Source organism: Chiloscyllium plagiosum, unplaced genomic scaffold (genome assembly GCF_037043375.1).
Source record: "Chiloscyllium plagiosum isolate Xiang-an unplaced genomic scaffold, Cpla_swu_hap1 HiC_scaffold_40, whole genome shotgun sequence".
Taxonomy (NCBI): Eukaryota; Metazoa; Chordata; class Chondrichthyes; order Orectolobiformes; family Hemiscylliidae; genus Chiloscyllium; species Chiloscyllium plagiosum.
This window is the reverse complement of record NW_028270178.1, coordinates 12,132,164-12,145,704: the sequence shown is the minus strand read 5'-3', so window position 1 is coordinate 12,145,704 and position 13,541 is coordinate 12,132,164. Positions and strand designations below refer to the sequence as shown.

The 13,541-nt window shown below is 44.4% G+C and overlaps 1 pseudogene; it reads left to right on the top strand.

The window, feature by feature from the left end:
- Positions 1–8,284: 8,284 nt before the first annotated feature.
- Positions 8,285–11,599, top strand: LOC148138320 (putative G protein-coupled receptor 139; annotated as a pseudogene).
- Positions 11,600–13,541: the final 1,942 nt, after the last annotated feature.

Sequence of the window (13,541 nt, the reverse complement as noted above, 5' to 3'; positions counted from 1 at the left end):
CACATCCTTCCTCACTGTCAACAACTCCTCCGACTTTCGTATCATCCGCAAACTTGCTCACCAAACTTCTAACCCCTCTTCCAGGTCATTTATAAAAATGACAAACAGCAATGGTCCCAAAACAGATCCTTGCGGAACACCGCTAGTGACGGCACTCCATGAAGAAACTTTGCCATCAACTACTACCCTCTGTCTTCTTCCATCCAGCCAATTCCTAATCCAAACCTCCAACTCACCCTCAATGCCATATCTCCGTATTTTCTGCAGTAGCCTACCATGGGGAACCTTATCAAACGCCTTACTAAAATCCATATATACCACATCTACCGCTTTGCCCTCATCAACCTCCTTCATCACCTTTTCAAAGAATTCAATAAGGTTTGTGAGGCACGACCTGCCCTTCACAAAACCATGCTGACTATCCTTGATCACATTATTCCTATCCAGATGTGCATAAATCCTATCCCTTACAATTCTCTCTAAGACTTCGCCCACAACAGAAGTGAGACTCACCGGCCTATAGTTACGAGGGTTATCCCTACTCCCCTTTTTGAACAAGGGAACCACATTTGCTATCCTCCAGTCTTCTGGCACTACTCCTGTAGACAAAGAGGACATAAAAATCAAGGCCAATGGCTCTGCAATCTCCTCCCTTGCTTCCCAGAGAATCCTAGGATAAATGCCATCAGGCCCAGGGGACTTATCTATTTTCACCTTTTCCAGGATTTCCAACACCTCTTCTCTACTTACCTCAAAGCCATCCATTCTACTTATTTGTGACTCAGTATTCACATCGACGACATTGCCCTGTTCCTGAGTAAATACTGAAGAAAAGTATTCATTCAGTGTCTCCCCAATCTCTTCCGCCTCCACACGCAACTTCCCATTACTATCCTTGACTGGACCTATTCCTACCCTAGTCATTCTTTTATTCCTAACATACCTATAGAAAGCCTTAGGGTTTTCCCTCATCCTACCGACTAAGGACCTTTCATGTCCCCTCCTTGCTGCTCTTAGCTCTCTCTTCAGGTCCTTCCTGGCTACCCTATAACTCTCAATCGCCCCAATTGAACCTTCACGGCTCATCTTGAGATAGGCCGCCCTCTTCCATTTAACAAGGGATTCCAATTCCTTATTAAACCACGGCTCCCTCGCACGACCCTTTCCTCCTGCCTGACAGGTACATAATTATCAAGGACACTCAATAGTTGTTCCTTGAACAAGCTCCACATATCATTTACACTCTTGCCTTGGAGTCTACTTTTCCAAGCCACACATCCTAAGTCATGCCTCACCGCTTCATAATTTCCCTGACCCCAGCTATAACTCTTGCCCTGTAGTACACACTTATCCCTCTCCATCACGAGAGTAAAAATCACCGAATTATGGTCACTATCCCCAAAGTGCTCACCTACCTCTAATTCTAACACCTGGCCTGGTTCGTTACCCAGAACCAAATCCAGTATGGCCTCACCTCTTGTTGGCCTGTCTACATATTGTGTCAGGAAACTCTCCTGCACACATTGAACAAACACTGACCCATCTAACGAACTTGAGCTATAGCTTTCCCAATCAATATCAGGAAAGTTAAAGACCCCCATAACAACCACCCTATTACTGTCACTCATCTCCTGAATCACCTTCCCTATCCTTTCTTCAATGATTCTAGGACTATTAGGAGGCCTGTAAAAGACTCCTAACAGGGTGACCTCACCTTTCCTATTCCTAACCTCAGCCCAAACTACCTCAGATGGCAAGTCCTCATCCATCGTCCTTTCCACCACTGTAATACTATCTTTGACAAGCAATGCCACACCACCCCCTCTTTTACCCCCACCTCTGACCCTACTAAAACATTTAAATCCTGGAACCTGCAACAGCCAATCCTGTCCCTGTTCTAGCCATGTCTCCGTAATAGCCACAACATCGAAGTCCCAGGTACCAACCCACGCTGCAAGTTCACCTACCTTATTTCGTATACTTCTTGCATTGAAGTATACACACTTCAAGCCACTTTCCTGTTTACAGGCACCCTCCTTTGAAATTGATGCCATGTTCCTAACCTCCCTACACTCCAGGCCCTGCACCCTGAAGCTACAATCTGGGTTCCCATGCCCCTGCAGAGTTAGTTTAAACCCTCCCCAAGAGCACTAGCAAACCTCCCCCCAAGGATACTGGTGCCCCTCAGGTTCACGTGTAGACCATCCTGTTTATAGAGGTCCCACCGTCCCCAGAAAGAACCCCAGTTATCCAAATACCGGAATCCCTCCCTCCTGCACCATCCCTGTAGCCACGCATTTAAGTGTTCTCTTTCCCTATTTCTCGAATCTCTATCACGTGGCACGGGTGACAAACCAGAGACAACAACTCTGTTCGTTCTAACTCTGAGCTTCCAACCTAGCTCCCTGAAAGCCTGTCTAACATCCTCGACACTCCTCCTACCTTTGTTGTTGGTGCCAATATGGACCACGACTTCGGGCTGCTCCCCCTCCCCCTCCAGGACCCGGAAAACACGATCAGAGACATCACGTACCCTTGCACCTGGGAGGCAACATACCAAACGTGCGTCTCTCTCGTTCCCACAAAACTGCCTATCTGTGCCCCGAACTATCGAGTCCCCAAATACTACTGCTCTGCTCTTCTTCACCCTTCCCTTCTGAGTAACGGGGACAGGCTCCGTGCCAGAGACCTGAGCCCCGTTACTTACCCCTGGTAAGTCATCCCCCCCACAAGTATCCAAAACGGTATACTTGTTCTTGAGGGGAACGGCCGCAGGGGGTCCCTGCACTGGCTGCTTCCTCCCAGTCCCCCTCACTGTCACCCATCTATCTGCCATCTTTGGAGTTACTACTTCCCTATAACTCTGATCTATGACCCCCTCTGCCTTCCGAATGATCCGAAGTTCATCCAACTCCAGCTCCAGTTCCCTAACACGGTCTTGGAGGAGCTGGAGATGGGTGTACTTCCTGCAAGTGTAATCAGCAGGGACGTCAATGGCATCCCTCACCTCAAACATGTTGCAGGAGGAACATTGCACTGCCTTCACTGCCATCCCTCTAAAGCTAACTTTTATTTAAAAAAATACCTACGCGCTTTTAAAGGGGGAAAAAACCTACCCAGGTAAGCTTACACTAACTGCTTCCGGGTCTCGGCTGCCCCTCCGGTCGTCGTCACTTCCCCCTGGTGCTCCCGCTCTTTCTGTGAAGAGAGAGTGAAAGAGAAAAAAAAAGGGAGGTGTGGGTCAAGGTCTTGGTGACGTGCTTAACCTCATTGATAATGTGTTGCAGATCATGAAGAACATGGCGTAGTTTTTCAGCTCCTGGGAAGTACTGGACAATGAAGTGTACCCTGTCGCTTGTAGCTTGTATCTATCTCTTGAGGAGGTCATTACAGTTTTGTACTGTGGCAGGTCGGAACAGGTGGTCAATGAGTTGAGCATCGTGCCCCATTCTTATGGGGGCATCCTTGAGTATTGTTAAGTGCCCGCCATGTTCCTCTTCATCTGAACAGATGCTGTGTGGGCGCAGGACTCGTCCGTAAGGGATGGCAGTTTCAATATGTTTCAGGTGGAAGCTGGAGGAGTGTAGCATCATGAGGTTATCTGTGGGTTTGAGGTAGAGTGAGGTGTTGAGGTGTTCATCCTTGATGGAGATGCCTGTGTCCAAGAATGAGACAGATAATAGAGATAAAGCGTTGGAAAGGGCTTTAATAGAAAGGATTTATAATCATCTAAAAAGGAATAAATCAATTAGGGATAGTCAACACGATTTTGTGAAGGGTAGGTAGTGCATCATAAATCTTACTGACTTCTTTGAAAAAGTAACCAAACAGGTGGATAAGGGTAAAATGGTTGATGTGATGACTATGGATTTTAGTAAGACATTTAATAAGGTTCCCCACAGTAGGCTATTGCACAAAATACGGATGCATGGGATTGAAGGTGATTTAGCGGTTTGGATGAGAAATTGGCGAGCTTAAAGAAGACAGAGGATGGTGTCTGATGGGAAATGTTCATCCTGGAGTTCAGTTACTAGTGGGGTACCACAAAGATCTATTTTGCGTCCACTGCTGTTTGACATTTTTATAAATGACCAAGATGAGGGCATAGAAGGATAGATTAGTAAATTTGCACGTAACACTCAGGTCAGTAGAATTGTGGATAGTGGTGAAGGATGTTGTAGGTGACAGAGTGACATAGGTAAGCTGTAGAGTGGGCTGAGAGGTGGCAAATGGAGTTCAATGGGGAAAAATCTGAAGTGATTCATTTTGGAAGGAGCAACAGGAATGCAGAATACTGGGCTAATGATATGATTCTTGGTCGTGGAGATTAGCAGAAAGATCTCGATATTCATGTACATAGATCCTTGAAAGTTGCCACCCAGGATGATAAGGTTGTTAAGAAGGCATACGGAGTGTTTGCTTTTATTAGTATAGGGGTCGAGTTTAGGAACTATGAGGTCATGCTGCAGCTGTACAAAACTCTGATGCGGCCGCATTTGGAGTATTGATTATAGTTCTGGTCACTGCATAATAGGAAGGATGTGGAAGCCTTGGAAAGATTATAGAGGAGAGTAACGAGGTTGTTGCCTGGTATAAAGGGAAGGTCTTACCACGCATAGCTGAGGGACTAGAGGCTGTTTGCGTTGGAGAGAAGAAGGTTGAGAGTTGACTTATTTGAAACATAGAAGATAATCAAAGGGTTAGATAAGGCAGACAATGAAAGCCTTTTCCCAAGTATGGTGATAGCTACCACGAGAGGACATACCTTTAAATTGAGGGTGATAGACATAGGACAGATGTCAGAGGTATTTTCTTTACTGAGGGGAAATGAGAAAACTGTTGAAGTCCACATGGATGCCCTGGGGTTGAAGTGTTCCGAGGTGGAAGATGAGGCGTTCTTCCTCCAGGCATCAGGTGGTGAGGGAGCGGCGGTGAAGGAGGCCCAGGACCTCCATGTCCTCGGCTGAGTGGGAGGGGGAGTTAAAAGGTTGGGCCACGGGCCGGTGCAGTTGATTGATGTGGGTGTCCCAGAGATGTTCCCTGAAGCTCTGTGCGAGGAGGTGTCCAGTCTCCCCAGTTGTAGAGAAGACCGCATCGAGAGCAGTGGATACAATAAATGACAATAAACAATAGACAATAGATAATAGATGCAGGAGTAGGCCATTCTGCCCTTCGAGCCAGCACCACCATTCATTATGATCAAGGCTGATCATCCTCAATCAGTATTTTGTTCTTGCCTTATCCCCATAACCCTTGTTTCCACTATCCTTAAGAGCTTTATCCAACTCTTTCTTGAAAGTATCCAGAGACATGACCTCCACAGCCTTCTGGGACAGAGCATTCCACACACCCACCACTCTCTGGGTGAAGAAGTTTCTCTTCAACTCTGTTCTATTGGCCTACCCCTTATTTTTAAGCTGTGTCCTCTGGTTCGGGACTCACCCATCAGCGGAAACATGCTTCCTGCCTCCAGAGTGTCCAATCCTTTAATAATCTTATACGCCTCAATCCCCTCTCAGCCTTCTAAACTCAAGCGTACACAAGCCCAGTCGCTCCAATCTTTCAGAGTAAGATAGTCCCGCCATTCCGGGAATTGACCGCGTGAACCTATGCTGCACTCCCTCAATAGCCAGAATGTCTTTCCTCAAATTTGGAGACCAGAACTGCACACAGTACTCCAGGTGTGGTCTCACCGGGGCCCTGTACAGCGGCGGAAGGACCTCTTTGCTTCTGGAATCTTCCATCGTTGTGGGCGGGGATATTAGTGTAGCTACCTCCTTTGCTGAGATGTTTAATTGTCCACCACCACTCCCGATTGGATGTGGTCGGACTGTGCACCATAGATGGAATCCATTGGCTGTGGTTCACTTGGTTTTGTATCATTGGGCTCTTTATGTTCATTCAAAACACAGAATTAGTTTCTAGTATTTCAGCGAAAGTGGATAAGGTCCCAGTTCCCTCCATAATGTTCTACTTTGCCATATTTACAAACAGTGAGTTTTGAGAAGACTTGTAGCTCAGGTTGAGGTTCTGGATGTACGTTTGCTCGCTGAGCTGGAAGGTTCATTTCCAGACGTTTCATCACCATCCTAGGTAACATCTTCTGTGTGTCGCGGTCAAAGCTTCACCTGAGTCCTACTGAAGGTGATACCCAGTAGGGTGACGAAACGTTTGGAAATGAAACTTCCAGCTCAACGAGCTAACCTGCATCCATACTCAGAAACACTCCAGCTGTTCAATACTTTCACGAACTGTCAACGTTCCTCCAGCCAGAACAATTATTGAGAATTCTATCGCCAACACAAATGGCAGTCAACTTCAAAGTAAGTGTTAATCCTTTCGTCAGAACAGTCTTGTTATTCCTGCAATGCCCAACAATCCTTACAAGACCACTCAGCTCTAACAGTACTTTCAGCACCTACAAAACCCCCTCCCATTTCATGGTAAGTTATTGGTAAAATCGGCATCAACAGAGAGGATCATAGGGCTGCCCACATTAGACGGAGACAATTCAGGGTGATTTAATGTGAGGGTCACCATGTTACAGGTGAGGAACAAATCTGAGGTGGCAAGAGTTTTATGGTAAACTCAGCCGATGTGAGAATTGACACTGTCATCCCAAGTTACTGTATCTGTTCCCTCAGAACAACATCACACAGATAACTTTCAATTTGGTGATGGAGTGAATTGAAAGTATCTTTCCAAAAGTGTACTTTATTTGTATTTCGCACTGAGTATCTGATAGCAATATGCTATTGTGCTATTGTAGTTCGACATTTCATCTGACTGAAGGTATGATATCTAAACACACGAACAACTCACAAGTTTGTTAACTGAAAGATTCATCGAGACTATGCTGTCTTTTATGGGTATGTTACAATTCCAGCATATAAATGCAGGAAATCAGTGCGACTTAAAAGTGAATGCATCTTGAAAACAGAAATCTCATGCTTTCAAGGTGAGAGGTGGAAAGTTTAAGTGGGATACATGTGGCAAGTGCTTCACACAGAGGGTGGTGGGTGTTTGGAACGCGTTGCCAGCAGAGGTGGTCGAGGCTGGCACAGTAGATTCATTTAAGATGCGTCTGGACAGATGCAGGATCGGCTCTGGCTTGGAGAGTCCAAACATAACTCTAACCACATCTCTTTCATTTCACTTTCAATTTCAAAGCATATTTGGAACTTGAAGTTCAACGTATCTTTCAGCTTTAAGCAGAGACTGATAAGCATTTTACTAAAGAGGAATTAACGAGCTGTAATCGTGGAGAAGGGACTGACACATTTGCTTTCCTGAACTGCGAGACTGGATAAGGACTATCAGCCTGTGTTTGCCTCCAGTTGGTCCAGTACCTGAGTCCCCATCCAGTACAACACTCCAGCGCCACCTTTGCTGAGATGGAGACGTTGGTTAAGCAGAGACCCCAGCTGATGGTGGTTTTCCCTGTGATATTGGTCCGCTCAGCTGTTGGTAAGGTCCTCACGGCACATCACTGACAATTTAACACATGACTCCTGAAATTAGCTGGGAGGAGTCTGATTTGTTTCAGCTCTCCTTCTGCCAGTCTTTACTTTGCATTCCCAGAGATGACTAAATCATTGGCCTGTCTATATTTCAATCTTGTTTGAAGAGTTATGCAAATAATTTAGAGCTTCTTATAAGATGACAGTCACAACACAGTGGGCACGGTGGCACAGTGGGCACGGTGGGTGGCACGGTGGCTCAGTGGTTAGCACTGTTGCCTCATCAGCGCCAGAGACCTGGGTTCAATTCCCGACTCAGGCAACTGTCTGTGTGGAGTTTGCACATTCTTCCTGTGTCTGCGTGGGTTTCCTCCGGGTGCTCCAGTTCCCTCCCATAGTCCAAAGATGTGCAGGTTAGGTCAATTGGCCAAGCTAAATTGCCCGTAGTGTTAGGTGTAGGGGAATGGGTCGGGGTGGGTGGCTCTTCGGAGGGTCGGTGTGGACATGTTGGGCCGAAGAGCCTGTTTCCACACTGTAAGTAATCTAATCTATAACAATCCACAGATACCTCATCATTCACCAAATATATAAATATCCCATTAAGTGTTAACAACTCTCTGTCAAATGTGTGGGTCACATTTGTTTTTACCTGAATCCCATTGAAGTTAGTGAAATGACACGTTCCATTTACTTATTTTCTTTTCCTGTCTCTAATTAATTCCCCGGATGCATCAGTTCACAATAACTCAGGACTGCACTGAAATCCCATTCATTCAGTGAGTGTCTTGTTCCCAAGCTCACAGGATCGTTTCGCCTCACATGCAATGGATTATCCAGTAATTTATCAGATCGAACGGATTTACTACCCAGTCCTTGTGGTGATTGCTATGCCAGGTAATTATAATCATACAAAGCAGTTAGATATGCAAATCATTTTTGCTTCCTTTTGCGGTCCAGCTGCTTGCCTCACATTGTTTCTTGTTTGTTTTGAGTTCCTCGTTGTATTAGTTCTTGCTTACTTATTACCATTAGCTGTTTGTCATGGATCAGTACATCTACTCAACAATGTCTGCTGATTAAGGCGCAAGGCGTAATATGCATCTTCCCTTCAGAAGCATTACTGATCTTTTGACTTTGATAACGTTTTGACCGAACGGGTGTGTAAAATTGACAATGAATTGGAATACATTTGAATGTACACAGATCGTTCACATTTCTGATGATCCTATTGTTCGACTTTATTTCAAAGGAATCTGCCATGCAGTCGGTAATGCTCCATGTATGTTCAATATTTCTTCATATTATTTGTGGAGAGGAGCTGACAAACAACAAGGCTCCAGTCGCTAGACTGGGAGAATGAGAGAGAGAGAGAAAGAGAGAGAATATGCCTAGTTGCTTGTAAAATGTCAGTGTAATTTCGAGAAACAGAAATGGAGAAAAACAAAGAGGGAGGGAGAAATAGTTTGAAAGAGACTTTGTGAGCATACTACCAGTCCTGCTAGAAATCAAAGCTTTTCACTGTATTTTGGTTACAGGTGACAATAATAATAACCAAACGGTTTAATATTGATAAGTGTGAGGTCTTGCATTTTGGAAAGTCAAATCAAGGCAGGAGTTTCATGGTAAATGGTATGGCCTTAAGGAGTGTAGTGGAACTCAGTTCTCTGAAAGTACAGCCACAAGTAGATACAGGACAGTGAAGAGGGTTTTGGCATACTGGCCATCATCAGTCAGGGCAGTGAGTATAGAAGTTGGGAAGATATGCTGTAATTGTACAGGACATTGGTGAGTCTGTACTTGGAGCATTGTATTCAGTTTTGGTCACCTTGCTATAGGAAGGATGTTATTAACCCAAAAAGAATGCAGAAGAAATTTACAAGGATTTTGCCAGGACTCAATGGTCTGAGCTATAGGGAGAGGTTGGATAAATTAGGACAAGCATGGGAGACTGAGGAGGGATCTTATGGAAGTGTATAAGATCAGGAGAGGCATGGATAGGGTTAATGTTCTCAGTCTTTTCCCAGGGTGGGGGAATCGAGGACTAGAGGGCATCAGTTTAAGGTCAGAGAGGGAAAGCATATAAGGAAACCTGAGGGGCAACAGGGGCTGGTATACATATGGAATGATCTGCCAGCAGAAGTGGTTGAGGCGGGTAAACTAACAAGATTTAAAAGACATTTGGGATGAATACATGGATGTTTAGAAGGATATGAGCCAAATGCAGGGAAATGGAGTTCACCTGGATGGACATTTTGGTTGGCATGGACAAGTTTGGGCTAAACGCCCATCTCTGTGCTGTCAGACTCCATATACAAACCATCATCTCCCCTTCCTCGAGTTTATCCGTACACACGCCTCATGTTCTTTTTGTAATTGTCATTTCAGTTTGGTTGCACCCATTGTTATGGTGTTGAGTATTGCATCACCACTGGATCAATTCATACATCAATGAAGTCTAAGTACACAGTTAAATGTATGTGTATAAAATAAAAGAATCCTAATGAAACTGTCGTCAGAAATTTAATTCAATTGTTCAAAACACAAATGCTTATGAAAGTGAGTTTTGAGAGATTTGTATTTCATGTTGATAATAGGCATGTAAGTTAGCTCGCTGAGCTGGAAGGCTTATTTTTATTTTGTTGGTTGGTTTGTGGGCTACCATGATGCCAAGAGGTCTGAGTAGTCTGGTAGTCATTTCCAACACATTAAAACAGCCGCTAATGAACTTGAAAGGCCCTATACAGACAACAAGCAAAACTAATGTCATTTACAAAATACCGTGCAAGGACTGTAACAAACAATACATTAGACAAACAGGCAGAAAATTAGCCACCAGGATACATGAACATCAACTATCCACAAAATGAAATGAACCACTCTCACTAGTATACTGACATACAGATGAAGAAGGACACCACTTTGAGTGGGACAACACATCCACCCTAGGACAAGCCTAATATTTACAAAAGAATTCCTAGAGCATGGCATTCCAACAGGAACTCTACCGACAAACATATTGACTCGTATCCCACCCCCTGAGAAAAAGAACAGGAAATGACATCAGCAGTCCATGGAAACGTGAACACATCAACAGAAAGCAGGTCATAACACCAGCGCTTCACCGGAGGTTCACTGATGATGTTACTTCACATGGTGACAAAATATCTGGAAATGAACCTTCCAGCTCACTGAGCAAACTTACATCCAGTTTATGAAAACATTAACAGATATCATAACCCTGTTTTTACAGTCAACCTTATGGCTATAGTGGTCCTGTCTCGGGGTAAGTGTGGTCTCTCTGAATGTATCTCGTACTACCTGTTGGCTATGGCAGGAGCTGATCTCGCTGTGGTGGTGACTGATGTGCTTCTACACCGCATTAATAATATGTATTTCTCAATTAGTGTCATGTTTTTAACTGCTGTTTGCTCTCTCAGACATGTTCTGTATGCTGTGTCTATTAACTGCTCTGTATGGTTTACAGTAGCTTTTACATTCGATAGATGTGCAGCTATTTGTTATTCAAACATTAAACGCAGGTACTTTAACAAGGGAACAGTAATTACTATACTATCAGCTGTTTTCATGGGAAGTTGTTTGCGGAGCATTCCTATTTTCATTGTATATACGCCTATGATTGTGATTAACAATGTTCCGTGGTACTGCATTGGTAAACCTGACTACTGGACTTCTTCTTTCTGGAGGACATATGAATGCATTGAAAGCATTGTCAACCCTTTATTCCCGATATGTTTGATCTTGCTCTTCAATGTTTTAACTGTCATGCACATTATAGCAAAAATTAAAATGCGCAGAGAACTCTGGAACAGAGACAGAAATGGCTGTGATCCCGAAATGAAGAACCGGAGAAATTCTATGATTTTATTGTTTGCAATATCAGCCAACTTCGTACTGTTATGGATGACCTTGTGCATTCATTGACCTGGCAATTGGTGAATTTTAATTGCCAGGTCAAACATTTAAATGCACCAGTTTACATTGTTCAGCAGGTTGGATACATGCTACAGATTCTCAGTTCATCAACAAACACATGCATCTATGGACTAACCCAAAGGAAATTCAGAGCAGAGTTAAACCGTGGTATCAAATATCTCTTCACTAAATGGCAAATGTTTTAGTTCACAATAGAAATCTGCCAAAATGCAATGGATTTAGAATTCAGTTTTTGTTTTTTGATCGAATATTGAAGGGAAACTTCACTGAAAAAGAATGAATAAACCCAGGAATCTCTCATTAAACTATCCGCGTTACTGAATCTGTTGATGTTTGGAACCAGACAGACATTTTGAAATCTGTACAAATATTTGAGTCATACTGAAATTGGAACTGAAGTTAATGGTAAAAATGTAGAATTTACAAATAACATCCACTTGACAGTGATATTTATCAGCAAAATTTCTCCTTTCAGCAATGCAGTTTGACAGCTGATTATTACCAGGTACCCAGGGAAACACTTGTCTCGTTTTGCTATTTGCAAAGGGTATGAATTATGCAAAGCAATGGCTCAGTTTTAAAACCATCAGACATAGCATAGCAGCAGAAATTAGGTCATTCAGCCCATCATCTCTGCTCCACCATTCAATCATGGCTGATGTGTTTCACAACCCCATTGTCCCACTTTCTACAATCCTGATCCCCTCGGTACTCAGAAAACTATCTATCTCCGCCTTAAATATACTCAATGACCTGGTCTCCACAGCTTTCTGTGGCAATGATTTCCATAGATTCCCCAGACGCTGGCTGAAGAGGTTTCTCCTTATCTCTGTTCTGAAAGGTCTTCCCTTTACTCTAAGGTCCTGGTCTGTCCTCTCAATGGAAACATCTCCCCAACATCCACTCTGTCCAGACCATTCAGAGCAGGGAGGTGAAGTGGAAATTGTACAATACCCTGGTTAGTACCCTGCTGGAGAATTGGGTACAGTGTGGCCATCACATTATGGGAAGGATGTGAACACATTGGAGAGAGAGTCTCGGAGCAATCTCCAAGAATGGTTCCAGGGATGAGGAACGTCAGCGATGAGGATGAAGATTGAAGATGCGCTGAGAGGGGCATCTGGCAGAGGTTTGCAAAATCAGGGGTGGGGGCTGGACAGAGTAGATAGGCAGAAGCTGAGACAGAGTGTCAGAGAGTGGGAGAAAGCGAATAAGAAAAGAGGGAGAGAGTAAGAAGGCAGGAGAGAGTGTGAGAGAGAGGGGGAGAGAAAATTGGAGAACTTGTCGGGCGAGGGGGATGTGAGATAGAGAGAGAAAGAGAGAGAGAAAGTTTAAAAAGTGGGAGAGAGTGAGACAGATAGGCAGAAAGTGGGAGAGAATGGCTGAGAGAGAGAGAAAGAGAGAGAGAATAAGACAAAGGGGGGGGGGAGAGAGAGACAGAGAAAGGGTGACTGTGAGGACGGAGAAGAGTGGAAGTGCTTTGAGATGGTAATTTGTTGTGAAGTGATAGGTTTGAGCTGTAGGGAGAGCAGCAAAGACAGATCTGGCTTCAGCTGACACCCAGAGGCTGACAGAGATATGGCAGTGTCCTGTCTTGTGGGACAGTGCACTGGGAAACAAGTCCCTGTTAATCCCAGAGCCAGCACGAACTGAAACACTTCAGCAAAGGAGACACAGACAACCCAGTTACTGCTCAGAAAAACTGCAGACACCAGCAAACACAGAACAGGGGTCTGTACTGAACAGAAAAGGCTGCTTACTACAAACAGATCAATTCTGTCGACAGGTAATATACAGCCACCATTTAATGCTGCTCATTAAATCACATAATCGCTTCAAACTTACCATCCCACTTCCCATACACACTCACACAGACATGGGGAGAAATTACTGGGGTGATGGGGAGCAGGGCAGAAGGGGGTTTGAGGGACAGAGAGAGAAAGAGAAGCGGAGAGAGAAACAGAGATGGAGAGTGACACAGAGAGACAGAGAGGTGGGCTCTGTGTGTGTGTGTGTGTGAGAGAGAGAAACAGAGATGGAGCGCGACACAGAGAGACAGAGAGAGAGAGAGAGAGAAAGAAAGAAACAGAGAGAGACACAGAGAGACAGAGAGACAGAGAGACAGAG